The following is a 25,515-nucleotide window of genomic DNA, read 5'->3' on the forward strand; positions in this document are numbered from 1 at the left end:
AGCATAAGGTGAACAAAGTGAATAAAGTTGGAATGGGTTGAATCGGTCGAAAAATATAGAAATTAGAAGGGAAAAACTAAATTTTTGGAAAATTTGGTGTGAATTTCAAAATTGAAAATTTGGAAATTTTGCTAAGTGGGAAGGGGTGGAATAGGTAGGCAAAAGATGAACAGTTGAAAGTTGGAACGAGTTGAATCGGTGGAAAAATGTAGAAATTAGAAGTGAAAAACTAAATTTAGTGAAATTTTGCAAAATTTTGTGCAAATTTTAAAAGTGAAAACGTGAATTTTTTTAATTTGGCAAGTTTGGGAATGTCCCCAATGTGATTTGAATGTGTTGAAATAAGTGAATTTCAAACTGGAACAACAAAAATGTGAAATGTTGAATCTGCCATTAAGAATGAATGGGGAAGAATTTGCCGGAATTTTGTGAATTTTGCGAAAACGGAAAATTTTTTGAACGAAAAAAATGTAAGCACCCGTGTCATGAATATTTGGAATCAGGGAAAAGTGGAATGGAGTGAATCGGTTGAAGTATGTGGAAGTAGTTAACGGACAAAAAAGTGAGCGGAATAAGTAGAATAATAATAATAATAACTAGAATTTGCAATTCCTGAAGAAATTGCGTGTGAAGGTGAAGAGGTTCAATAAATACTTGGGGAATGTTGCAGAATGATGTTGAAAAGAGTTGAATCGGTTGAAAAATGTAGAAATTACAAGGGAAAAAGGAAATTTGGGAAAATTGGGTGTGAATTTCAAAATTGAAAATTTGGAATTTTGGGTAAGTGGGAAGTTGTGGAATAGGTAGGAAAATGATGAACAGTTGAAAGGTGGAATGGGTTGAATAAGTTGAAAATGTAGAAATTAGAGTACAAAAACAAAATTGTAGAGAATTTTTGGTAAGTGGGAAGTTGTGGAATAGGAAGGCAAAAGAGGAACAGTTGAAAGTTGGAACGAGTTGAATCGGTTAAAAAATGTAGAAGTTAGAGCAAATCTTGAATCCTAATAGAGAATGAATGGGAATTAAAAGAAAAAAAAATTGCACCAAAAGTTTCTGAAATTTGGAACAAAAGGAAAGAAACGGCTTCAGGAGGTTCACTTTTGGGGTTAAAATGTTGAAATGGGTTTAATCGGGCAAAATTTGCAAAAGTTAGCGCAAATGTAGGTATTTAGGGCACTTAATGTTGAAATATGGTCATTTCCGGTTTGATTTGGGTCACTTCCGGTTTGATTAGAGGCACTTCCGGTCCAGCTGAGGTCACTTCCGGTTTATTTGGGGTCACTTCCGGTTGAAAAAGGTCACTTCCGGTTGAAAAAGGTCACTTCCGGTTTGATTTGGGGTCACTTCCGGTTTGATTTGGGGTCACTTCCGGTTTACCTGAGGTCACTTCCGGTTCATTTGGGGTCAATTCCGGTTTGATTTGGGGGACTTCCAGTTCATTCCGGGTTCATTGGGGCACTTCAGGGTCAATCCAAGATGGCCGCCACTCTGGAAGTGGGGGTCAAGGGTTGAATTGTGGAAGTGGGGGTGAAGGGGGTGAATATGGTAAGCATAAGGTGAACAAAGTGAATAAAGTTGGAATGGGTTGAATCGGTTGAAAAATGTAGAAATTAGAAGGGAAAAACTAAATTTTGGGAAAATTTGGTGTGAATTTCAAAATTGAAAATTTGGAAATTTTGCTAAGTGGGAAGGTGTGGAATAGGTAGGCAAAAGATGAACAGTTGAAAGTTGGAACGAGTTGAATCGGTGGAAAAATGTAGAAACTAGAAGTGAAAAACGAAATTTTGTGAAATTTTGCAAAATTTTGTGCAAATTTTAAAAGTGAAAACGTGAAATTTTTGAATTTGGCAAGTTTGGGAATGTCCCCAATGTGATTTGAATGTGTTGAAATAAGTGAATTTCAAACTGGAACAACAAAAATGTGAAATGTTGAATCTGCCATTAAGAATGAATGGGGAGAAAAATGCCACAAAATCGTGAATTTTGTGAAAACGGAAAATTTTTCGAACAAAAAAAATGTAAGCAGCCGTGTCATGAATATTTGGAATAAGTGAAAAGTGGAACGGAGTGAATCGGTTGAAGTATGTGGAAGGAGTTAAGCGTCAAAAAAGTGAGCGGAATAAGTAGAATAATAATAATAATAATAATAATAATAAAGGACAGCAATAACAATAGTGTGAAGGTCTTCACCTTCACACTAATAAAGGACAGCAATAACAATAGTGTGAAGGTCTTCACCTTCACACTAATAATAATAAAGGACAGCAATAACAATAGTGTGAAGGTCTTCACCTTCACACTAATAATAATAAAGGACAGCAATAACAATAGTGTGAAGGTCTTCACCTTCACACTAATAATAATAAAGGACAGCAATAACAATAGTGTGAAGGTCTTCACCTTCACACTAATAATAATAAAGGACAGCAATAACAATAGTGTGAAGGTCTTCACCTTCACACTAATAATAATAACTAGAATTTGCAATTCCTGAAGAAATTGCGTGTGAAGGTGAAGAGGTTGAATAAATACTTGGGGAATGCTGCAGAATGATGTTGAAAAGAGTTGAATCGGTTGAAAAATGTAGAAATTACAAGGGAAAATGAAATTTGGGAAAATTGGGTGTGAATTTCAAAACTGAAAATTTGGAATTTTGGGTAAGTGGGAAGTTGTGGAATAAGTAGGAAAATGATGAACAGTTGAAAGGTGGAATGGGTTGAATAAGTTGAATGGGTTGAATAAGTTGAAAAAAGTAGAAATTAGAGTAGAAAACCAAAATTGAACAGTTGAAAGTTGGAACGAGTTGAATCGGTTAAAAAATGTAGAAGTTAGAGCAAATCTTGAATCCTAATAAAGAATGAATGGGAATTAAAAGAAAAAAAAATTGCGCCAAAATTTTTTGAAATTTGGAACAAAAGGAAAAAAAACGGCTTCAGGAGGTTCACTTTTGGGGTTAAAATGTAGAAACGGGTTTAATCGGTCAACATTTGCAAAAGTTAGCGCAAATGTAGGTATTTTGGGCACTTAATGTTGAAATATGGTCACTTCCGGTTTGATTTGGGTCACCTCCGGTCTATTTGGGTCACTTCCGGTTTGATTAGAGGCACTTCCGGTCTAGCTGAGGTCACTTCCGGTTTATTTGGGGTCACTTCCGGTTTAAAAAGGTCACTTCCGGTTTGATTTGGGGTCACTTCCGGTTTGATTTGGGGTCACTTCCGGTTTACCTGAGGTCACTTCCGGTTCATTTGGGGTCAATTCCGGTTTGATTTGGGGCACTTCCAGTTCATTCCGGGTTCATTGGGGCACTTCAGGGTCAATCCAAGATGGCCGCCACTCTGGAAGTGGGGGTCAAGGGTTGAATTGTGGAAGTGGGGGTGAAGGGGGTGAATATGGTAAGCATAAGGTGAACAAAGTGAATAAAGTTGGAATGGGTTGAATCGGTTGAAAAATGTAGAAATTAGAAGGGAAAAACTAAATTTTGGGAAAATTTGGTGTGAATTTCAAAATTGAAAATTTGGAAATTTTGCTAAGTGGGAAGGTGTGGAATAGGTAGGCAAAAGATGAACAGTTGAAAGTTGGAACGAGTTGAATCGGTGGAAAAATGTAGAAACTAGAAGTGAAAAACTAAATTTTGTGAAATTTTGCAAAATTTTGTGCAAATTTTAAAAGTGAAAACGTGAAATTTTTGAATTTGGCAAGTTTGGGAATGTCCCCAATGTGATTTGAATGTGTTGAAATAAGTGAATTTCAAACTGGAACAACAAAAATGTGAAATGTTGAATCTGCCATTAAGAATGAATGGGGAAAAAAATGCCACAAAATCGTGAATTTTGTGAAAACGGAAAATTTTTCGAACAAAAAAAATGTAAGCAGCCGTGTCATGAATATTTGGAATAAGTGAAAAGTGGAACGGAGTGAATCGGTTGAAGTATGTGGAAGGAGTTAAGCGTCAAAAAAGTGAGCGGAATAAGTAGAATAATAATAATAACTAGAATTTGCAATTCCTGAAGAAATTGCGTGTGAAGGTGAAGAGGTTGAATAAATACTTGGGGAATGTTGCAGAATGATGTTGAAAAGAGTTGAATCGGTTGAAAAATGTAGAAATTACAAGGGAAAAAGGAAATTTGGGAAAATTGGGTGTGAGTTACAAAATTGAAAATTTGGAATTTTGGGTAAGTGGGAAGTTGTGGAATAGGTAGGAAAATGATGAACAGTTGAAAGGTCGAATGGGTTGAATAAGTTGAAAAATGTAGAAATTAGATTAGAAAAACAAAATTGTGGAGAATTTTTGGTAAGTGGGTAGTTGTGGAATAGGAAGGCAAAAGAAGAACAGTTCAAAGTTGGAACAAGTTGAATCGGTTAAAAAATGTAGAAGTTAGAGCAAATCTTGAATCCTAATAGAGAATGAATGGGAATTAAAAGAAAAAAAATTGCACCAAAATTTTTTGAAATTTGGAACAAAAGGAAAAAAACAGCTTTAGGAGGTTCACTTTTGGGGTTAAAATGTTGAAATGGGTTTAATCGGGCAAAATTTGCAAAGGTTAGCGCAAATGTAGGTATTTAGGGCACTTAATGTTGAAATATGGTCACTTCCGGTTTGATTTGGGTCACTTCCGGTCTATTTGGGTCACTTCCGGTTTGATTAGAGGCACTTCCGGTCTAGCTGAGGTCACTTCCGGTTTATTTGGGGTCACTTCCGGTTTAAAAAGGTCACTTCCGGTTTGATTTGGGGTCACTTCCGGTTTGATTTGGGGTCACTTCCGGTTTACCTGAGGTCACTTCCGGTTCATTTGGGGTCAATTCCGGTTTGATTTGGGGCACTTCCAGTTCATTCCGGGTTCATTGGGGCACCTCAGGGTCAATCCAAGATGGCCGCCACTCTGGAAGTGGGGGTCAAGGGTTGAATTGTGGAAGTGGGGGTGAAGGGGGTGAATATGGTAAGCATAAGGTGAACAAAGTGAATAAAGTTGGAATGGGTTGAATCGGTTGAAAAATGTAGAAATTAGAAGGGAAAAACTAAATTTTGGGAAAATTTGGTGTGAATTTCAAAATTGAACATTTGGAAATTTTGCTAAGTGGGAAGGTGTGGAATAGGTAGGCAAAAGATGAACAGTTGAAAGTTGGAACGAGTTGAATCGGTGGGAAAATGTAGAAATTAGAAGTGAAAAACTAAATTTTGTGAAATTTTGTGAAATTTTGTGCAAATTTTAAAAGTGAAAACGTGAAATTTTTGAATTTGGCAAGTTTGGGAATGTCCCCAATGTGATTTGAATGTGTTGAAATAAGTGAATTTCAAACTGGAACAACAAAAATGTGAAATGTTGAATCTGCCATTAAGAATGAATGGGGAAAAAAATGCCACAAAATCGTGAATTTTGTGAAAACGGAAAATTTTTCGAACAAAAAAAATGTAAGCAGCCGTGTCATGAATATTTGGAATAAGTGAAAAGTGGAACGGAGTGAATCGGTTGAAGTATGTGGAAGGAGTTAAGCGTCAAAAAAGTGAGCGGAATAAGTAGAATAATAATAATAATAACTAGAATTTGCAATTCCTGAAGAAATTGCGTGTGAAGGTGAAGAGGTTGAATAAATACTTGGGGAATGTTGCAGAATGATGTTGAAAAGAGTTGAATCGGTTGAAAAATGTAGAAATTACAAGGGAAAAAGGAAATTTGGGAAAATTGGGTGTGAATTACAAAATTGAAAATTTGGAATTTTGGGTAAGTGGGAAGTTGTGGAATAGGTAGGAAAATGATGAACAGTTGAAAGGTCGAATGGGTTGAATAAGTTGAAAAATGTAGAAATTAGATTAGAAAAACAAAATTGTAGAGAATTTTTGGTAAGTGGGTAGTTGTGGAATAGGAAGGCAAAAGAAGAACAGTTCAAAGTTGGAACAAGTTGAATCGGTTAAAAAATGTAGAAGTTAGAGCAAAACTTGAATCCTAATAGAGAATGAATGGGAATTAAAAGAAAAAAAAATTGCACCAAAATTTTTTGAAATTTGGGACAAAAGGAAAAAAAAGGCTTCAGGAGGTTCACTTTTGGGGTTAAAATGTTGAAACGGGTTTAATCGGGCAAAATTTGCAAAAGTTAGCGCAAATGTATGTATTTAGGGCACTTAATGTTGAAATATGGTCACTTCCGGTTTTATTTGGGTCACTTCCGGTCTATTTGGGTCACTTCCGGTTTGATTAGAGGCACTTCCGGTCTAGCTGAGGTCACTTCCGGTTTATTTGGGGTCACTTCCGGTTGAAAAAGGTCACTTCCGGTTTGATTTGGGGTCACTTCCGGTTTGATTTGGGGTCACTTCCGGTTTACCTGAGGTCACTTCCGGTTCATTTGGGGTCAATTCCGGTTTGATTTGGGGCACTTCCAGTTCATTCCGGGTTCATTGGGGCACTTCAGGGTCAATCCAAGATGGCCGCCACTCTGGAAGTGGGGGTCAAGGGTTGAATTGTGGAAGTGGGGGTGAAGGGGGTGAATATGGTAAGCATAAGGTGAACAAAGTGAATAAAGTTGGAATGGGTTGAATCGGTTGAAAAATGTAGAAATTAGAAGGGAAAAACTAAATTTTGGGAAAATTTGGTGTGAATTTCAAAATTGAAAATTTGGAAATTTTGCTAAGTGGGAAGGTGTGGAATAGGTAGGCAAAAGATGAACAGTTGAAAGTTGGAACGAGTTGAATCGGTGGAAAAATGTAGAAACTAGAAGTGAAAAACTAAATTTTGTGAAATTTTGCAAAATTTTGTGCAAATTTTAAAAGTGAAAACGTGAAATTTTTGAATTTGGCAAGTTTGGGAATGTCCCCAATGTGATTTGAATGTGTTGAAATAAGTGAATTTCAAACTGGAACAACAAAAATGTGAAATGTTGAATCTGCCATTAAGAATGAATGGGGAAAAAAATGCCACAAAATCGTGAATTTTGTGAAAACGGAAAATTTTTCGAACAAAAAAAATGTAAGCAGCCGTGTCATGAATATTTGGAATAAGTGAAAAGTGGAACGGAGTGAATCGGTTGAAGTATGTGGAAGGAGTTAAGCGTCAAAAAAGTGAGCGGAATAAGTAGAATAATAATAATAACTAGAATTTGCAATTCCTGAAGAAATTGCGTGTGAAGGTGAAGAGGTTGAATAAATACTTGGGGAATGCTGCAGAATGATGTTGAAAAGAGTTGAATCGGTTGAAAAATGTAGAAATTACAAGGGAAAAGGAAATTTGGGAAAATTGGGTGTGAATTTCAAAACTGAAATTTTGGAATTTTGGGTAAGTGGGAAGTTGTGGAATAGGTAGGAAAATGATGAACAGTTGAAAGGTGGAATGGGTTGAATAAGTTGAATGGGTTGAATAAGTTGAAAAAAGTAGAAATTAGAGTAGAAAACCAAAATTGAACAGTTGAAAGTTGGAACGAGTTGAATCGGTTAAAAAATGTAGAAGTTAGAGCAAATCTTGAATCCTAATAAAGAATGAATGGGAATTAAAAGAAAAAAAAATTGCGCCAAAATCTTTTGAAATTTGGAACAAAAGGAAAAAAAACGGCTTCAGGAGGTTCACTTTTGGGGTTAAAATGTAGAAACGGGTTTAATCGGTCAAAATTTGCAAAAGTTAGCGCAAATGTAGGTATTTTGGGCACTTAATGTTGAAATATGGTCACTTCCGGTTTGATTTGGGTCACTTCCGGTCTATTTGGGTCACTTCCGGTTTGATTAGAGGCACTTCCGGTCCAGCTGAGGTCACTTCCGGTTTATTTGGGGTCACTTCCGGTTTAAAAAGGTCACTTCCGGTTTGATTTGGGGTCACTTCCGGTTTGATTTGGGGTCACTTCCGGTTTACCTGAGGTCACTTCCGGTTCATTTGGGGTCAATTCCGGTTTGATTTGGGGCACTTCCAGTTCATTCCGGGTTCATTGGGGCACTTCAGGGTCAATCCAAGATGGCCGCCACTCTGGAAGTGGGGGTCAAGGGTTGAATTGTGGAAGTGGGGGTGAAGGGGGTGAATATGGTAAGCATAAGGTGAACAAAGTGAATAAAGTTGGAATGGGTTGAATCGGTTGAAAAATGTAGAAATTAGAAGGGAAAAACTAAATTTTGGGAAAATTTGGTGTGAATTTCAAAATTGAAAATTTGGAAATTTTGCTAAGTGGGAAGGTGTGGAATAGGTAGGCAAAAGATGAACAGTTGAAAGTTGGAACGAGTTGAATCGGTGGAAAAATGTAGAAACTAGAAGTGAAAAACTAAATTTTGTGAAATTTTGCAAAATTTTGTGCAAATTTTAAAAGTGAAAACGTGAAATTTTTGAATTTGGCAAGTTTGGGAATGTCCCCAATGTGATTTGAATGTGTTGAAATAAGTGAATTTCAAACTGGAACAACAAAAATGTGAAATGTTGAATCTGCCATTAAGAATGAATGGGGAAAAAAATGCCACAAAATCGTGAATTTTGTGAAAACGGAAAATTTTTCGAACAAAAAAAATGTAAGCAGCCGTGTCATGAATATTTGGAATAAGTGAAAAGTGGAACGGAGTGAATCGGTTGAAGTATGTGGAAGGAGTTAAGCGTCAAAAAAGTGAGCGGAATAAGTAGAATAATAATAATAACTAGAATTTGCAATTCCTGAAGAAATTGCGTGTGAAGGTGAAGAGGTTGAATAAATACTTGGGGAATGTTGCAGAATGATGTTGAAAAGGGTTGAATCGGTTGAAAAATGTAGAAATTACAAGGGAAAAAGGAAATTTGGGAAAATTGGGTGTGAATTTAGAAATTGAAAATTTGGAATTTTGGGTAAGTGGGAAGTTGTGGAATAGGTAGGAAAATGATGAACAGTTGAAAGGTGGAATGGGTTGAATAAGTTGAAAATGTAGAAATTAGAGTAGAAAAACAAAATTGTAGAGAATTTTTGGTAAGTGGGAAGTTGTGGAATAGGAAGGCAAAAGAGGAACAGTTGAAAGTTGGAACGAGTTGAATCGGTTAAAAAATGTAGAAGTTAGAGCAAATCTTCAATCCTAATAGAGAATGAATGGGAATTAAAAGAAAAAAAAATTGCACCAAAAGTTTCTGAAATTTGGAACAAAAGGAAAGAAACGGCTTCAGGAGGTTCACTTTTGGGGTTAAAATGTTGAAATGGGTTTAATCGGGCAAAATTTGCAAAAGTTAGCGCAAATGTAGGTATTTAGGGCACTTAATGTTGAAATATGGTCATTTCCGGTTTGATTTGGGTCACTTCCGGTTTGATTAGAGGCACTTCCGGTCCAGCTACGGTCACTTCCGGTTTATTTGGGGTCACTTCCGGTTGAAAAAGGTCACTTCCGGTTGAAAAAGGTCACTTCCGGTTTGATTTGGGGTCACTTCCGGTTTGATTTGGGGTCACTTCCGGTTTACCTGAGGTCACTTCCGGTTCATTTGGGGTCAATTCCGGTTTGATTTGGGGCACTTCCAGTTCATTCCGGGTTCATTGGGGCACTTCAGGGTCAATCCAAGATGGCCGCCACTCTGGAAGTGGGGGTCAAGGGTTGAATTGTGGAAGTGGGGGTGAAGGGGGTGAATATGGTAAGCATAAGGTGAACAAAGTGAATAAAGTTGGAATGGGTTGAATCGGTTGAAAAATGTAGAAATTAGAAGGGAAAAACTAAATTTTGGGAAAATTTGGTGTGAATTTCAAAATTGAAAATTTGGAAATTTTGCTAAGTGGGAAGGTGTGGAATAGGTAGGCAAAAGATGAACAGTTGAAAGTTGGAACGAGTTGAATCGGTGGAAAAATATAGAAACTAGAAGTGAAAAACTAAATTTTGTGAAATTTTGCAAAATTTTGTGCAAATTTTAAAAGTGAAAACGTGAAATTTTTGAATTTGGCAAGTTTGGGAATGTCCCCAATGTGATTTGAATGTGTTGAAATAAGTGAATTTCAAACTGGAACAACAAAAATGTGAAATGTTGAATCTGCCATTAAGAATGAATGGGGAAAAAAATGCCACAAAATCGTGAATTTTGTGAAAACGGAAAATTTTTCGAACAAAAAAAATGTAAGCAGCCGTGTCATGAATATTTGGAATAAGTGAAAAGTGGAACGGAGTGAATCGGTTGAAGTATGTGGAAGGAGTTAAGCGTCAAAAAAGTGAGCGGAATAAGTAGAATAATAATAATAATAATAATAAAGGACAGCAATAACAATAGTGTGAAGGTCTTCACCTTCACACTAATAATAATAATAATAATAATAATAAAGGACAGCAATAACAATAGTGTGAAGGTCTTCACCTTCACACTAATAATAACAAAGGACAGCAATAACAATAGTGTGAAGGTCTTCACCTTCACACTAACTAGAATTTGCAATTCCTGAAGAAATTGCGTGTGAAGGTGAAGAGGTTGAATAAATACTTGGGGAATGCTGCAGAATGATGTTGAAAAGAGTTGAATCGGTTGAAAAATGTAGAAATTACAAGGGAAAAGGAAATTTGGGAAAATTGGGTGTGAATTTCAAAACTGAAAATTTGGAATTTTGGGTAAGTGGGAAGTTGTGGAATAGGTAGGAAAATGATGAACAGTTGAAAGGTGGAATGGGTTGAATAAGTTGAATGGGTTGAATAAGTTGAAAAAAGTAGAAATTAGAGTAGAAAACCAAAATTGAACAGTTGAAAGTTGGAACGAGTTGAATCGGTTAAAAAATGTAGAAGTTAGAGCAAATCTTGAATCCTAATAAAGAATGAATGGGAATTAAAAGAAAAAAAAATTGCGCCAAAATCTTTTGAAATTTGGAACAAAAGGAAAAAAACGGCTTCAGGAGGTTCACTTTTGGGGTTAAAATGTAGAAACGGGTTTAATCGGTCAAAATTTGCAAAAGTTAGCGCAAATGTAGGTATTTTGGGCACTTAATGTTGAAATATGGTCACTTCCGGTTTGATTTGGGTCACTTCCGGTCTATTTGAGTCACTTCCGGTTTGAATAGAGGCACTTCCTGTCTAGCTGAGGTCACTTCCGGTTTATTTGTGGTCACTTCCGGTTTAAAAAGGTCACTTCCGGTTTAAAAAGGTCACTTCCGGTTTGATTTGGGGTCACTTCCGGTTTACCTGAGGTCACTTCCGGTTCATTTGGGGTCAATTCCGGTTTGATTTGGGGCACTTCCGGTTCATTCCGAGTTCATTGGGGCACTTCAGGGTCAATCCAAGATGGCCGCCACTCCGGAAGTGGGGGTCAAGGGTTGAATTGTGGAAGTGGGGGTGAAGGGGGTGAATATGGTAAGCATAAGGTGAACAAAGTGAATAAAGTTGGAATGGGTTGAATCGGTTGAAAAATGTAGAAATTAGAAGGGAAAAACTAAATTTTTGGAAAATTTGGTGTGGATTTCAAAATTGAAAATTTGGACATTTTGGTAAGTGGGAAGGTGTGGAATAGGTAGGCAAAAGATGAACAGTTGAAAGTTGGAACGAGTTGAATCGGTGGAAAAATGTAGAAATTAGAAGTGAAAAACTAAATTTTGTGAAATTTTGCAAAGTTTTGTGCAAATTTTAAAAGTGAAAACGTGAAATTTTTGAATTTGGCAAGTTTGGGAATGTCCCCAATGTGATTTGAATGTGTTGAATTAAGTGAATTTCAAACTGGAGCAACGTAAATGTGAAATGTTGAATCTGCCATTAAGAATGAATGGGGAAGAATTTGCCGGAATTTTGTGAATTTTGCGAAAACGGAAAATTTTTTGAACGAAAAAAATGTAAGCACCCGTGTCATGAATATTTGGAATCAGTGAAAAGTGGAATGGAGTGAATCGGTTGAAGTATGTGGAAGTAGTTAACGGACAAAAAAGTGAGCGGAATAAGTAGAATAATAATAATAACTAGAATTTGCAATTCCTGAAGAAATTGCGTGTGAAGGTGAAGAGGTTGAATAAATACTTAAGGAATGCTGCAGAATGATGTTGAAAAGAGTTGAATCGGTTGAAAAATGTAGAAATTACAAGGGAAAAGGAAATTTGGGAAAATTGGGTGTGAATTTCAAAACTGAAAATTTGGAATTTTGGGTAAGTGGGAAGTTGTGGAATAGGTAGGAAAATGATGAACAGTTGAAAGGTGGAATGGGTTGAATAAGTTGAAAATGTAGAAATTAGAGTAGAAAAACAAAATTGTAGAGAATTTTTGGTAAGTGGGAAGTTGTGGAATAGGAAGGCAAAAGAGGAACAGTTGAAAGTTGGAACGAGTTGAATCGGTTAAAAAATGTAGAAGTTAGAGCAAATCTTGAATCCTAATAAAGAATGAATGGGAATTAAAAGAAAAAAAAATTGCACCAAAAGTTTCTGAAATTTGGAACAAAAGGAAAGAAACGGCGTCAGGAGGTTCACTTTTGGGGTTAAAATGTTGAAATGGGTTTAATCGGGCAAAATTTGCAAAAGTTAGCGCAAATGTAGGTATTTAGGGCACTTAATGTTGAAATATGGTCATTTCCGGTTTGATTTGGGTCACTTCCGGTTTGATTAGAGGCACTTCCGGTCCAGCTGAGGTCACTTCCGGTTTATTTGGGTCACTTCCGGTTGAGAAAGGTCACTTCCGGTTAAAAAAGGTCACTTCCGGTTTGATTTGGGGTCACTTCCGGTTTGATTTGGGGTCACTTCCGGTTTACCTGAGGTCACTTCCGGTTCATTTGGGGTCAATTCCGGTTTGATTTGGGGCACTTCCAGTTCATTCCGGGTTCATTGGGGCACTTCAGGGTCAATCCAAGATGGCCGCCACTCTGGAAGTGGGGGTCAAGGGTTGAATTGTGGAAGTGGGGGTGAAGGGGGTGAATATGGTAAGCATAAGGTGAACAAAGTGAATAAAGTTGGAATGGGTTGAATCGGTTGAAAAATGTAGAAATTAGAAGGGAAAAACTAAATTTTGGGAAAATTTGGTGTGAATTTCAAAATTGAAAATTTGGAAATTTTGCTAAGTGGGAAGGTGTGGAATAGGTAGGCAAAAGATGAACAGTTGAAAGTTGGAACGAGTTGAATCGGTGGAAAAATGTAGAAACTAGAAGTGAAAAACTAAATTTTGTGAAATTTTGCAAAATTTTGTGCAAATTTTAAAAGTGAAAACGTGAAATTTTTGAATTTGGCAAGTTTGGGAATGTCCCCAATGTGATTTGAATGTGTTGAAATAAGTGAATTTCAAACTGGAACAACAAAAATGTGAAATGTTGAATCTGCCATTAAGAATGAATGGGGAAAAAAATGCCACAAAATCGTGAATTTTGTGAAAACGGAAAATTTTTCGAACAAAAAAAATGTAAGCAGCCGTGTCATGAATATTTGGAATAAGTGAAAAGTGGAACGGAGTGAATCGGTTGAAGTATGTGGAAGGAGTTAAGCGTCAAAAAAGTGAGCGGAATAAGTAGAATAATAATAATAATAACTAGAAAATGCAATTTCTGGAGAAATTGCGCGTGAAGGCGAAGACTTTGAATCACTTCTTGGGGAATGATGCCGAATGATGTTGAAATGAGTTGAATTTCTTGAGAAATGTGGAAAATAGAAGTGTAATACTAAATTTTTGAGAATATGGTTGAATTTCAAATTTGATTTTTGGAATTTTTGGTAAGTGGAAAGTTGTGGAATAGGCAGGCAAAGGATGAACAGTTGAATGTTGGAACGGGTTGAATCGGTTAAAAAATGTAGAAGTGAGAGCAAATGTTGAATCCCCATAGAGAATGAATGGGAATTAAAAGAAAAAGCAATTGCGCCAAAATATTTTGAAATTTGGAACAAAATGTAAAAAAACAGCTTCAGGAGGTTCACTTTTGGGGTTAAAATGTTGAAACGGGTTCAATCGGACAAAAAATGCAAAAGTTAGCGCCTAATGTAGCTATTTATGGCAGTTAATGTTGAAATAAGTTTACTTCCGGGTTGATTTGGGTCACTTCCGGTCTATTTGGGTCACTTCCGGTCTGATTAGAGGCACTTCCGGTCCAGCTGAGGTCACTTCCGGTTCATTTAGGGTCACTTCCGGTTTAAAAAGGTCACTTCCGGTTTAAAAAGGTCACGTCCGGTTTGATTTGGGGTCACTTCCGGTTTACCTAAGGTCACTTCCTGTTTACCTAAGGTCACTTGCGGTTTGATATGGGGCACTTCCGGTACATTCTGGGTTCATTGGGGGCACGTCCGGGTCAATCCAAGATGGCCGCCACACTGGAAGTGTGGGTGAAGCAGGTGAATATGGTAAGCATAAGGTAAACAAAGTGAATAAAGTTGGAATGGGTTGAATCGGTTGAAAAATGTGGAAAAAAGAGTAGAAAAACGAAATTGTAGAGAATTTTTGGTGAGTGGAAAGTTGTGGAATAGGCAGGCAAAGGATGAACAGTTGAATGTTGGAACGGGTTGAATCGGTTAAAAAATGTAGAAGTGAGAGCAAATGTTGAATCCCCATAGAGAATGAATGGGAATTAAAAGAAAAAGCAATTGCGCCAAAATATTTTGAAATTTGGAACAAAACGTAAAAAAACAGCTTCAGGAGGTTCACTTTTGGGGTTAAAATGTTGAAACGGGTTCAATCGGACAAAAAATGCAAAAGTTAGCGCCTAATGTAGCTATTTATGGCAGTTAATGTTGAAATAAGTTCACTTCCGGGTTGATTTAGGTCACTTCCGGTCTATTTGGGTCACTTCCGGTCTGATTAGAGGCACTTCCGGTCCAGTTGAGGTCACTTCCGGTTTATTTGGGGTCACTTCCGGTTTAAAAAGGTCACTTCCGGTTTAAAAAGGTCACTTCCGGTTTGATTTGGGGTCACTTCCGGTTTACCTGAGGTCACTTCCTGTTTACCTAAGGTCACTTCCGGTTTGATTTGGGCCACTTCCGGTTCATTCTAGGTTCATTGGGAGCACTTCAGGGTCAATCCAAGATGGCCGCCACACTGGAAGTGGGGGTCAAGGGTTGAATTTTGTAAGCATAGTGGAAGTGGGGGTGAAGGGGGTGAATATGGTAAGGATGAGGTGACCAAAGTGAATAAAGTTGGAATGGGTTGAATCGGTTGAAAAATGTAGAAATTAGAGTAGAAAAACCAAATTTTGTAGAATTTGGTTGAATTTCAAAATTGAAAATTTGGAAATTTTGGTAAGTGGGAAGGTGTGGAATAGGTAGGCAAAAGATGAACAGTTGAAAGTTGGAATGGGTTGAATCGGTTGAAAAATGTAGAAATTAGAGTAGAAAAACGAAATTACGAAGAATTTGGTTGAATTTCAAATTTGAAAATTTGGAATTTTTTTTGTAAGTGGGAAGTTGTGGAATAGGTAGGCAAAAGATGAACAGTTGGAAGTTGGAACGGGTTCAATCGGTCGAAAAATGTAGAAATTAGAGGTGAAAAACGAAATTTCGTGAAATTTTGTCGGAATTTTTAACGTGAAAACGTGAAATTTTTGAATTTGGGAATTTTGGGAATGTCGAGAATCATTCCGAATGTGGTTTGAATGTGCTGAATGAGGTGAATTTAAAAGGGGAATGACGTAAATGTGAAATGTCGAATCTGCCATTGAGAATGAATGGGGAAAAATTTGTCGTAAATTCGCGAATTTTGCGAAATCGGAAAATTTTCGGAACGAGAAAAATGGAAGCGCTCATCTCGTGAATATTTGGAATACGTCAAAAGTGGAACGGAGTGAATCGGATGAATTATGTGGAAGAAGAAGCGGGACAAAAAAGTGGCGGGAATAAAATAGAAGAATAATAATAACTAGAATTTGCAATTCCTGAAGAAATTGCGTGTGAAGGTGAAGAGGTTGAATAAATACTTGGGGAATGCTGCAGAATGATGTTGAAAAGAGTTGAATCGGTTGAAAAATGTAGAAATTACAAGGGAAAAAGGAAATTTGGGAAAATTGGGTGTGAATTTCAAAATTGAAAATTTGGAATTTTGGGTAAGTGGGAAGTTGTGGAATAGGTAGGAAAATGATGAACAGTTGAAAGGTGGAATGGCTTGAATAAGTTGAAAAATGTAGAAATTAGAGTAGAAAAACAAAATTGCAGAGAATTTTTGGTAAGTGGGAAATTGTGGAATAGGAAGGCAAAAGATGAACAGTTGAAAGTTGGAACGAATTGAATCGGTTAAAAAATGTAGAAGTTAGAGCAAAACTTGAATCCTAATAGAGAATGAATGGGAATTAAAAGAAAAAAAAATTGCACCAAAATTTTTTGAAATTTGGGACAAAAGGAAAAAAAAGGCTTCAGGAGGTTCACTTTTGGGGTTAAAATGTTGAAACGGGTTTAATCGGGCAAAATTTGCGAAAGTTAGTGCAAATGTATGTATTTAGGGCACTTACTGTTGAAATATGGTCACTTCCGGTTTGATTTGGGTCACTTCCGGTCTATTTGGGTCACTTCCGGTTTGATTAGAGGCACTTCCGGTCTAGCTGAGGTCACTTCCGGTTTATTTGGGGTCACTTCCGGTTGAAAAAGGTCACTTCCGGTTTGATTTGGGGTCACTTCCGGTTTGATTTGGGGTCACTTCCGGTTTACCTGAGGTCACTTCCGGTTCATTTGGGGTCAATTCCGGTTTGATTTGGGGCACTTCCAGTTCATTCCGGGTTCATTGGGGCACTTCAGGGTCAATCCAAGATGGCCGCCACTCTGGAAGTGGGGGTCAAGGGTTGAATTGTGGAAGTGGGGGTGAAGGGGGTGAATATGGTAAGCATAAGGTGAACAAAGTGAATAAAGTTGGAATGGGTTGAATCGGTTGAAAAATGTAGAAATTAGAAGGGAAAAACTAAATTTTGGGAAAATTTGGTGTGAATTTCGAAATTGAAAATTTGGAAATTCTGCTAAGTGGGAAGGTGTGGAATAGGTAGGCAAAAGATGAACAGTTGAAAGTTGGAACGAGTTGAATCGGTGGAAAAATGTAGAAACTAGAAGTGAAAAACTAAATTTTGTGAAATTTTGCAAAATTTTGTGCAAATTTTAAAAGTGAAAACGTGAAATTTTTGAATTTGGCAAGTTTGGGAATGTCCCCAATGTGATTTGAATGTGTTGAAATAAGTGAATTTCAAACTGGAACAACAAAAATGTGAAATGTTGAATCTGCCATTAAGAATGAATGGGGAAAAAAATGCCACAAAATCGTGAATTTTGTGAAAACGGAAAATTTTTCGAACAAAAAAAATGTAAGCAGCCGTGTCATGAATATTTGGAATAAGTGAAAAGTGGAACGGAGTGAATCGGTTGAAGTATGTGGAAGGAGTTAAGCGTCAAAAAAGTGAGCGGAATAAGTAGAATAATAATAATAATAATAATAATAATAAAGGACAGCAATAACAATAGTGTGAAGGTCTTCACCTTCACACTAATAATAATAATAAAGGACAGCAATAACAATAGTGTGAAGGTCTTCACCTTCACACTAATAACTAGAATTTGCAATTCCTGAAGAAATTGCGTGTGAAGGTGAAGAGGTTGAATAAATACTTGGGGAATGTTGCAGAATGATGTTGAAAAGAGTTGAATCGGTTGAAAAATGTAGAAATTACAAGGGAAAAAGGAAATTTGGGAAAATTGGGTGTGAGTTACAAAATTGAAAACTTGGAATTTTGGGTAAGTGGGAAGTTGTGGAATAGGTAGGAAAATGATGAACAGTTGAAAGGTCGAATGGGTTGAATAAGTTGAACAATGTAGAAATTAGATTAGAAAAACAAAATTGTAGAGAATTTTTGGTAAGTGGGTAGTTGTGGAATAGGAAGGCAAAAGAAGAACAGTTCAAAGTTGGAACAAGTTGAATCGGTTAAAAAATGTAGAAGTTAGAGCAAATCTTGAATCCTAATAGAGAATGAATGGGAATTAAAAGAAAAAAAATTTGCACCAAAATTTTTTGAAATTTGGAACAAAAGGAAAAAAACAGCTTTAGGAGGTTCACTTTTGGGGTTAAAATGTTGAAATGGGTTTAATCGGGCAAAATTTGCAAAAGTTAGCGCAAATGTAGGTATTTAGGGCACTTAATGTTGAAATATGGTCACTTCCGGTTTGATTTGGGTCACTTCCGGTCTATTTGGGTCACTTCCGGTTTGATTAGAGGCACTTCCGGTCTAGCTGAGGTCACTTCCGGTTTATTTGGGGTCACTTCCGGTTTAAAAAGGTCACTTCCGGTTTGATTTGGGGTCACTTCCGGTTTGATTTGGGGTCACTTCCGGTTTACCTGAGGTCACTTCCGGTTCATTTGGGGTCAATTCCGGTTTGATTTGGGGCACTTCCAGTTCATTCCGGGTTCATTGGGGCACTTCAGGGTCAATCCAAGATGGCCGCCACTCTGGAAGTGGGGGTCAAGGGTTGAATTGTGGAAGTGGGGGTGAAGGGGGTGAATATGGTAAGCATAAGGTGAACAAAGTGAATAAAGTTGGAATGGGTTGAATCGGTTGAAAAATGTAGAAATTAGAAGGGAAAAACTAAATTTTGGGAAAATTTGGTGTGAATTTCAAAATTGAAAATTTGCAAATTTTGCTAAGTGGGAAGGTGTGGAATAGGTAGGCAAAAGATGAACAGTTGAAAGTTGGAACGAGTTGAATCGGTGGAAAAATGTAGAAACTAGAAGTGAAAAACTAAATTTTGTGAAATTTTGCAAAATTTTGTGCAAATTTTAAAAGTGAAAACGTGAAATTTTTGAATTTGGCAAGTTTGGGAATGTCCCCAATGTGATTTGAATGTGTTGAAATAAGTGAATTTCAAACTGGAACAACAAAAATGTGAAATGTTGAATCTGCCATTAAGAATGAATGGGGAAAAAAATGCCACAAAATCGTGAATTTTGTGAAAACGGAAAATTTTTCGAACAAAAAAAATGTAAGCAGCCGTGTCATGAATATTTGGAATAAGTGAAAAGTGGAACGGAGTGAATCGGTTGAAGTATGTGGAAGGAGTTAAGCGTCAAAAAAGTGAGCGGAATAAGTAGAATAATAATAATAATAATAATAATAAAGGACAGCAATAACAATAGTGTGAAGGTCTTCACCTTCACACTAATAACTAGAATTTGCAATTCCTGAAGAAATTGCATGTGAAGGTGAAGAGGTTGAATAAATACTTGGGGAATGTTGCAGAATGATGTTGAAAAGAGTTGAATCGGTTGAAAAATGTAGAAATTACAAGGGAAAAAGGAAATTTGGGAAAATTGGGTGTGAGTTACAAAATTGAAAATTTGGAATTTTGGGTAAGTGGGAAGTTGTGGAATAGGTAGGAAAATGATGAACAGTTGAAAGGTCGAATGGGTTGAATAAGTTGAAAAATGTAGAAATTAGATTAGAAAAACAAAATTGTAGAGAATTTTTGGTAAGTGGGTAGTTGTGGAATAGGAAGGCAAAAGAAGAACAGTTCAAAGTTGGAACAAGTTGAATCAGTTAAAAAATGTAGAAGTTAGAGCAAATCTTGAATCCTAATAGAGAATGAATGGGAATTAAAAGAAAAAAAATTGCACCAAAATTTTTTGAAATTTGGAACAAAAGGAAAAAAACAGCTTTAGGAGGTTCACTTTTGGGGTTAAAATGTTGAAATGGGTTTAATCGGGCAAAATTTGCAAAAGTTAGCGCAAATGTAGGTATTTAGGGCACTTAATGTTGAAATATGGTCACTTCCGGTTTGATTTGGGTCACTTCCGGTCTATTTGGGTCACTTCCGGTTTGATTAGAGGCACTTCCGGTCTAGCTGAGGTCACTTCCGGTTTATTTGGGGTCACTTCCGGTTTAAAAAGGTCACTTCCGGTTTGATTTGGGGTCACTTCCGGTTTGATTTGGGGTCACTTCCGGTTTACCTGAGGTCACTTCCGGTTCATTTGGGGTCAATTCCGGTTTGATTTGGGGCACTTCCAGTTCATTCCGGGTTCATTGGGGCACTTCAGGGTCAATCCAAGATGGCCGCCACTCTGGAAGTGGGGGTCAAGGGTTGAATTGTGGAAGTGGGGGTGAAGGGGGTGAATATGGTAAGCATAAGGTGAACAAAGTGAATAAAGTTGGAATGGGTTGAATCGGTTGAAAAATGTAGAAATTAGAAGGGAAAAACTAAATTTTGGGAAAATTTGGTGTGAATTTCAAAATTGAAAATTTGGAAATTTTGCTAAGTGGGAAGGTGTGGAATAGGTAGGCAAAAGATGAACAGTTGAAAGTTGGAACGAGTTGAATCGGTGGAAAAATGTAGAAACTAGAAGTGAAAAACTAAATTTTGTGAAATTTTGCAAAATTTTGTGCAAATTTTAAAAGTGAAAACGTGAAATTTTTGAATTTGGCAAGTTTGGGAATGTCCCCAATGTGATTTGAATGTGTTGAAATAAGTGAATTTCAAACTGGAACAACAAAAATGTGAAATGTTGAATCTGCCATTAAGAATGAATGGGGAAAAAAATGCCACAAAATCGTGAATTTTGTGAAAACGGAAAATTTTTCGAACAAAAAAAATGTAAGCAGCCGTGTCATGAATATTTGGAATAAGTGAAAAGTGGAACGGAGTGAATCGGTTGAAGTATGTGGAAGGAGTTAAGCGTCAAAAAAGTGAGCGGAATAAGTAGAATAATAATAATAAAGGACAGCAATAACAATAGTGTGAAGGTCTTCACCTTCACACTAATAATAATAATAATAAAGGACAGCAATAACAATAGTGTGAAGGTCTTCACCTTCACACTAATAATAATAATAATAACTAGAAAATGCAATTTCTGGAGAAATTGCGTGTGAAGGCGAAGACTTTGAATCACTTCTTGGGGAATGATGGCGAATGATGTCTAAATGAGTTGAATTTCTTGAGAAATGTGGAAAATAGAAGTGTAATACTAAATTTTGGAGAATTTGGTTGAATTTCAAATTTGAAGTTTGGAATTTGTGGTAAGTGGGAGGTTGTGGAATAGGTAGGCAAAAGATGAACAGTTGAATGTTGGAACGGGTTGAATCGGTTAAAAAATGTAGACGTGAGAGCAAATGTTGAATCTCCATAGAGAATGAATGGGAATTAAAAGCAAAAGCAATTGCGCCAAAATATTTTGAAATTTGGAACAAAACGAAAATAAATAGCTTCAGGAGGTTCACTTTTGGAGTTAAAATGTTGAAATGGGTTCAATCGGACAAAAAATGCAAAAGTTAGCGACTAATGTAGCTATTTAGGGCAGTTAATGTTGAAATAAGGTCACTTCCGGGGTGATTTGGGTCACTTCCGGTCTATTTGGGTCACTTCCGGTTTGAGTAGAGGCACTTCCGGTCTAGCTGAGGTCACTTCCGGTTTATTTGGGGTCACTTCCGGTTTACAAAGGTCACTTCCGGTTTAAAAAGGTCACTTCCGGTTTGATTTGGGGTCACTTCCGGTTTACCTAAGGTCACTTTCTGTTTACCTAAGGTCACGTGTGGTTTGATATGGGGCACTTCCGGTATATTCTGGGTTCATTGGGGGCACTTCCGGGTCAATCCAAGATGGCCGCCACACTGGAAGTGTGGGTGAAGGAGGTGAATATGGTAAGCATAAGGTAAACAAAGTGAATAAAGTTGGAATGGGTTGAATCGGTTGAAAAATGTGGAAAAAAGAGTAGAAAAACGAAATTGTAGAGAATATTTGGTAAGTGGAAAGTTGTGGAATAGGCAGGCAAAGGATGAACAGTTGAATGTTGGAACGGGTTGAATCGGTTAAAAAATGTAGAAGTGAGAGCAAATGTTGAATCCCCATAGAGAATGAATGGGAATTAAAAGAAAAAGCAATGGCGCCAAAATATTTTGAAATTTGGAACAAAACGTAAAAAAACAGCTTCAGGAGGTTCACTTTTGGGGTTAAAATGTTCGAACGGGTTCAATCGGACAAAAAAAGCAAATGTTAGCGCCTAATGTAGCTATTTAGGGCAGTTAATGTTGAAATAAGTTCACTTCCGGTTTGATTTGGGTCACTTCCGGTCTATTTGGGTCACTTCCGGTTTGATTAGAGGCACTTCCGGTCTAGCTGAGGTCACTTCCGGTTTATTTGGGGTCACTTCCGGTTTAAAAAGGTCACTTCCGGTTTAAAAAGGTCACTTCCGGTTTGATTTGGGGTCACTTCCGGTTTACCTAAGGTCACTTCCTGTTTACCTAAGGTCACTTCCGGTTCAATTTGGGGCACTTCCGGTTCATTCTAGGGTCATTGGGAGCACTTCAGGGTCAATCCAAGATGGCCGCCACACTGGAAGTGGGGGTCAAGGGTTGAATTGTGTAAGCATAGTGGAAGTGGGGGTGAAGGGGGTGAATATGGTAAGGATGAGGTGACCAAAGTGAATAAAGTTGGAATGGGTTGAATCGGTTGAAAAATGTAGAAATTAGAGTAGAAAAACCAAATTTTGTAGAATTTGGTTGAATTTCAAAATTGAAAATTTGGAAATTTTGGTAAGTGGGAAGGTGTGGAATAGGTAGGCAAAAGATGAACAGTTGAAAGTTGGAATGGGTTGAATCGGTTGAAAAACGTAGAAGTTAGAGTAGAAAAACGAAATTTTGGAGAATTTGGTTGAATTTCAAATTTGAAATTTTGGAATTTTTGGTAGGTGAGAAGTTGTGGAATAGGCAGGCAAAAGATGAACAGTTGAAAATTGGAATGGGTTGAATCGGTTGAAAAATGTAGAAACTAGAGGTGAAAAACGAAATTTCGTGAAATTTTGTCGGAATTTTTAACGTGAAAACGTGAAATTTTTGAATTTGGGAATTTTGGGAATGTCGAGAATCATTCCGAATGTGGTTTGAATGTGCTGAATGAGGTGAATTTAAAAGGGGAATGACGTAAATGTGAAATGTAGAATCTGCCATTGAGAATGAATGGGGACAAATTTGTCGTAAATTCGCGAATTTTGCGAAATCGGAAAATTTTCGGAACGAGAAAAATGGAAGCGCTCATCTCGTGAATATTTGGAATACGTCAAAAGTGGAACGGAGTGAATCGGATGAATTATGTGGAAGAAGAAGCGGGACAAAAAAGTGTGGAGAATAAAATATAATAATAATAATAACTAGAAAATGCAATTTCTGGAGAAATTGCGTGTGAAGGCGAAGACTTTGAATCACTTCTTGGGAAATGATGGCGAATGATGTTGAAATGAGTTGAATTTCTTGAGAAATGTGGAAAATAGAAGTGTAATACTAAATTTTGGAGAATTTGGTTGAATTTCAAATTTGAAGTTTGGAATTTGTGGTAAGTGGGAGGTTGTGGAATAGGTAGGCAAAAGATGAACAGTTGAATGTTGGAACGGGTTGAATCGGTTAAAAAATGTAGACGTGAGAGCAAATGTTGAATCTCCATAGAGAATGAATGGGAATTAAAAGAAAAAGCAATTGCGCCAAAATATTTTGAAATTTGGAACAAATTGAAAATAAATAGCTTCAGGAGGTTCACTTTTGGAGTTAAAATGTTGAAACGGGTTCAATCGGACAAAAAATGCAAAAGTTAGCGACTAATGTAGCTATTTAGGGCAGTTAATGTTGAAATAAGGTCACTTCCGGGGTGATTTGGGTCACTTCCGGTCTATTTGGGTCACTTCCGGTTTGAGTAGAGGCACTTCCGGTCTTGCCGAGGTCACTTCCGGTTTATTTGGGGTCACTTCTGGTTTAAAAAGGTCACTTAAGGTTTAAAAAGGTCACTTCCGGTTTGATTTGGGGTCACTTCCGGTTTACCTAAGGTCACTTCCTGTTTACCTAAGGTCACTTGCGGTTTGATATGGGGCACTTCCGGTACATTCTGGGTTCATTGGGGGCACTTCCGGGTCAATCCAAGATGGCCACCACACTGGAAGTGTGGGTGAAGGAGGTGAATATGGTAAGCATAAGGTAAACAAAGTGAATAAAGTTGGAATGGGTTGAATCGGTTGAAAAATGTGGAAAAAAGAGTAGAAAATTGAAATTGTAGAGAATTTTTGGTAAGTGGAAAGTTATGGAATAGGCAGGCAAAGGATGAAGAGTTGAATGTTGGAACGGGTTGAATCGGTTAAAAAATGTAGAAGTGAGAGCAAATGTTGTATCCCCATAGAGAATGAATGGGAATTAAAAGAAAAAGCAATTGCGCCAAAATATTTTGAAATTTGGAACAAAACGTAAAAAAAACAGCTTCAGGAGGTTCACTTTTGGGGTTAAAATGTTGAAACGGGTTCAATCGGACAAAAAAAGCAAAAGTTAGCGCCTAATGTAGCTATTTAGGGCAGTTAATGTTGAAATAAGTTCACTTCCGGGTATAAATGGGTCACTTCCGGTCTATTTGGGTCACTTCCGGTTTGATTAGAGGCACTTCCGGTCTAGCTGAGGTCACTTCCGGTTTATTTGGGGTCACTTCCGGTTTAAAAAGGTCACTTCCGGTTTAAAAAGGTCACTTCCGGTTTGATTTGGGGTCACTTCCGGTTTACCTGAGGTCACTTCCTGTTTACCTAAGGTCACTTCCGGTTCGATTTGGGGCACTTCCGGTTCATTCTAGGTTCATTGGGAGCACTTCAGGGTCAATCCAAGATGGCCGCCACACTGGAAGTGGGGGTCAAGGGTTGAATTTTGTAAGCATAGTGGAAGTGGAGGTGAAGGGGGTGAATATGGTAAGGATGAGGTGACCAAAGTGAATAAAGTTGGAATGGGTTGAATCGGTTGAAAAATGTAGAAATTAGAGTAGAAAAACCAAATTTTGTAGAATTTGGTTGAATTTCAAAATTGAAAATTTGGAAATTTTGGTAAGTGGGAAGGTGTGGAATAGGTAGGCAAAAGATTAACAGTTGAAAGTTGGAATGGGTTGAATCGGTTGAAAAACGTAGAAGTTAGAGTAGAAAAACGAAATTTTGGAGAATTTGGTTGAATTTCAAATTTGAAATTTTGGAATTTTTGGTAGGTGAGAAGTTGTGGAATAGGCAGGAAAAAGATGAACAGTTGAAAATTGGAATGGGTTGAATCGGTTGAAAAATGTAGAAACTAGAGGTGAAAAACGAAATTTCGTGAAATCTTGTCGGAATTTTTAACGTGAAAACGTGAAATTTTTGAATTTGGGAATTTTGGGAATGTCGAGAATCATTCCGAATGTGGTTTGAATGTGCTGAATGAGGTGAATTTAAAAGGGGAATGACGTAAATGTGAAATGTAGAATCTGCCATTGAGAATGAATGGGGAAAAATTTGTCGTAAATTCGCGAATTTTGCGAAATCGGAAAATTTTCGGAACGAGAAAAATGGAAGCGCTCATCTCGTGAATATTTGGAATACGTCAAAAGTGGAACGGAGTGAATCGGATGAATTATGTGGAAGAAGAAGCGGGACAAAAAAGTGTGGAGAATAAAATATAATAATAATAATAATAACTAGAAAATGCAATTTCTGGAGAAATTGCGTGTGAAGGCGAAGACTTTGAATCACTTCTTGGGGAATGATGCCGAATGATGTTGAAATGAGTTGAATTTCTTGAGAAATGTGGAAAATAGAAGTGTAATACTAAATTTTTGAGAATATGGTTGAATTTCAAATTTGATTTTTGGAATTTTTGGTAAGTGGAAAGTTGTGGAATAGGCAGGCAAAGGATGAACAGTTGAATGTTGGAACGGGTTGAATCGGTTAAAAAATGTAGAAGTGAGAGC

The 25,515-nt window shown here is 37.2% G+C and overlaps 1 protein-coding gene and 1 long non-coding RNA gene across 5 annotated transcripts in view; both read left to right on the forward strand.

Moving 5' to 3' along the window:
- Nucleotides 1-25,515, forward strand: part of LOC125972246 (WD repeat and SOCS box-containing protein 1) — a 162,316-nt gene that overhangs the window by 52,416 nt on the left and 84,385 nt on the right. The window lies entirely within an intron of this gene.
- On the forward strand, nucleotides 1,495-22,661 carry LOC137840419 (uncharacterized). The gene is made up of 2 exons (XR_011087057.1): nucleotides 1,495-2,230; nucleotides 2,447-22,661. It is a non-coding gene; the product is annotated as an uncharacterized lncRNA (long non-coding RNA).

Source organism: Syngnathus scovelli, chromosome 7, assembly GCF_024217435.2.
Source record: "Syngnathus scovelli strain Florida chromosome 7, RoL_Ssco_1.2, whole genome shotgun sequence".
Lineage (NCBI taxonomy): Eukaryota > Metazoa > Chordata > Actinopteri > Syngnathiformes > Syngnathidae > Syngnathus > Syngnathus scovelli.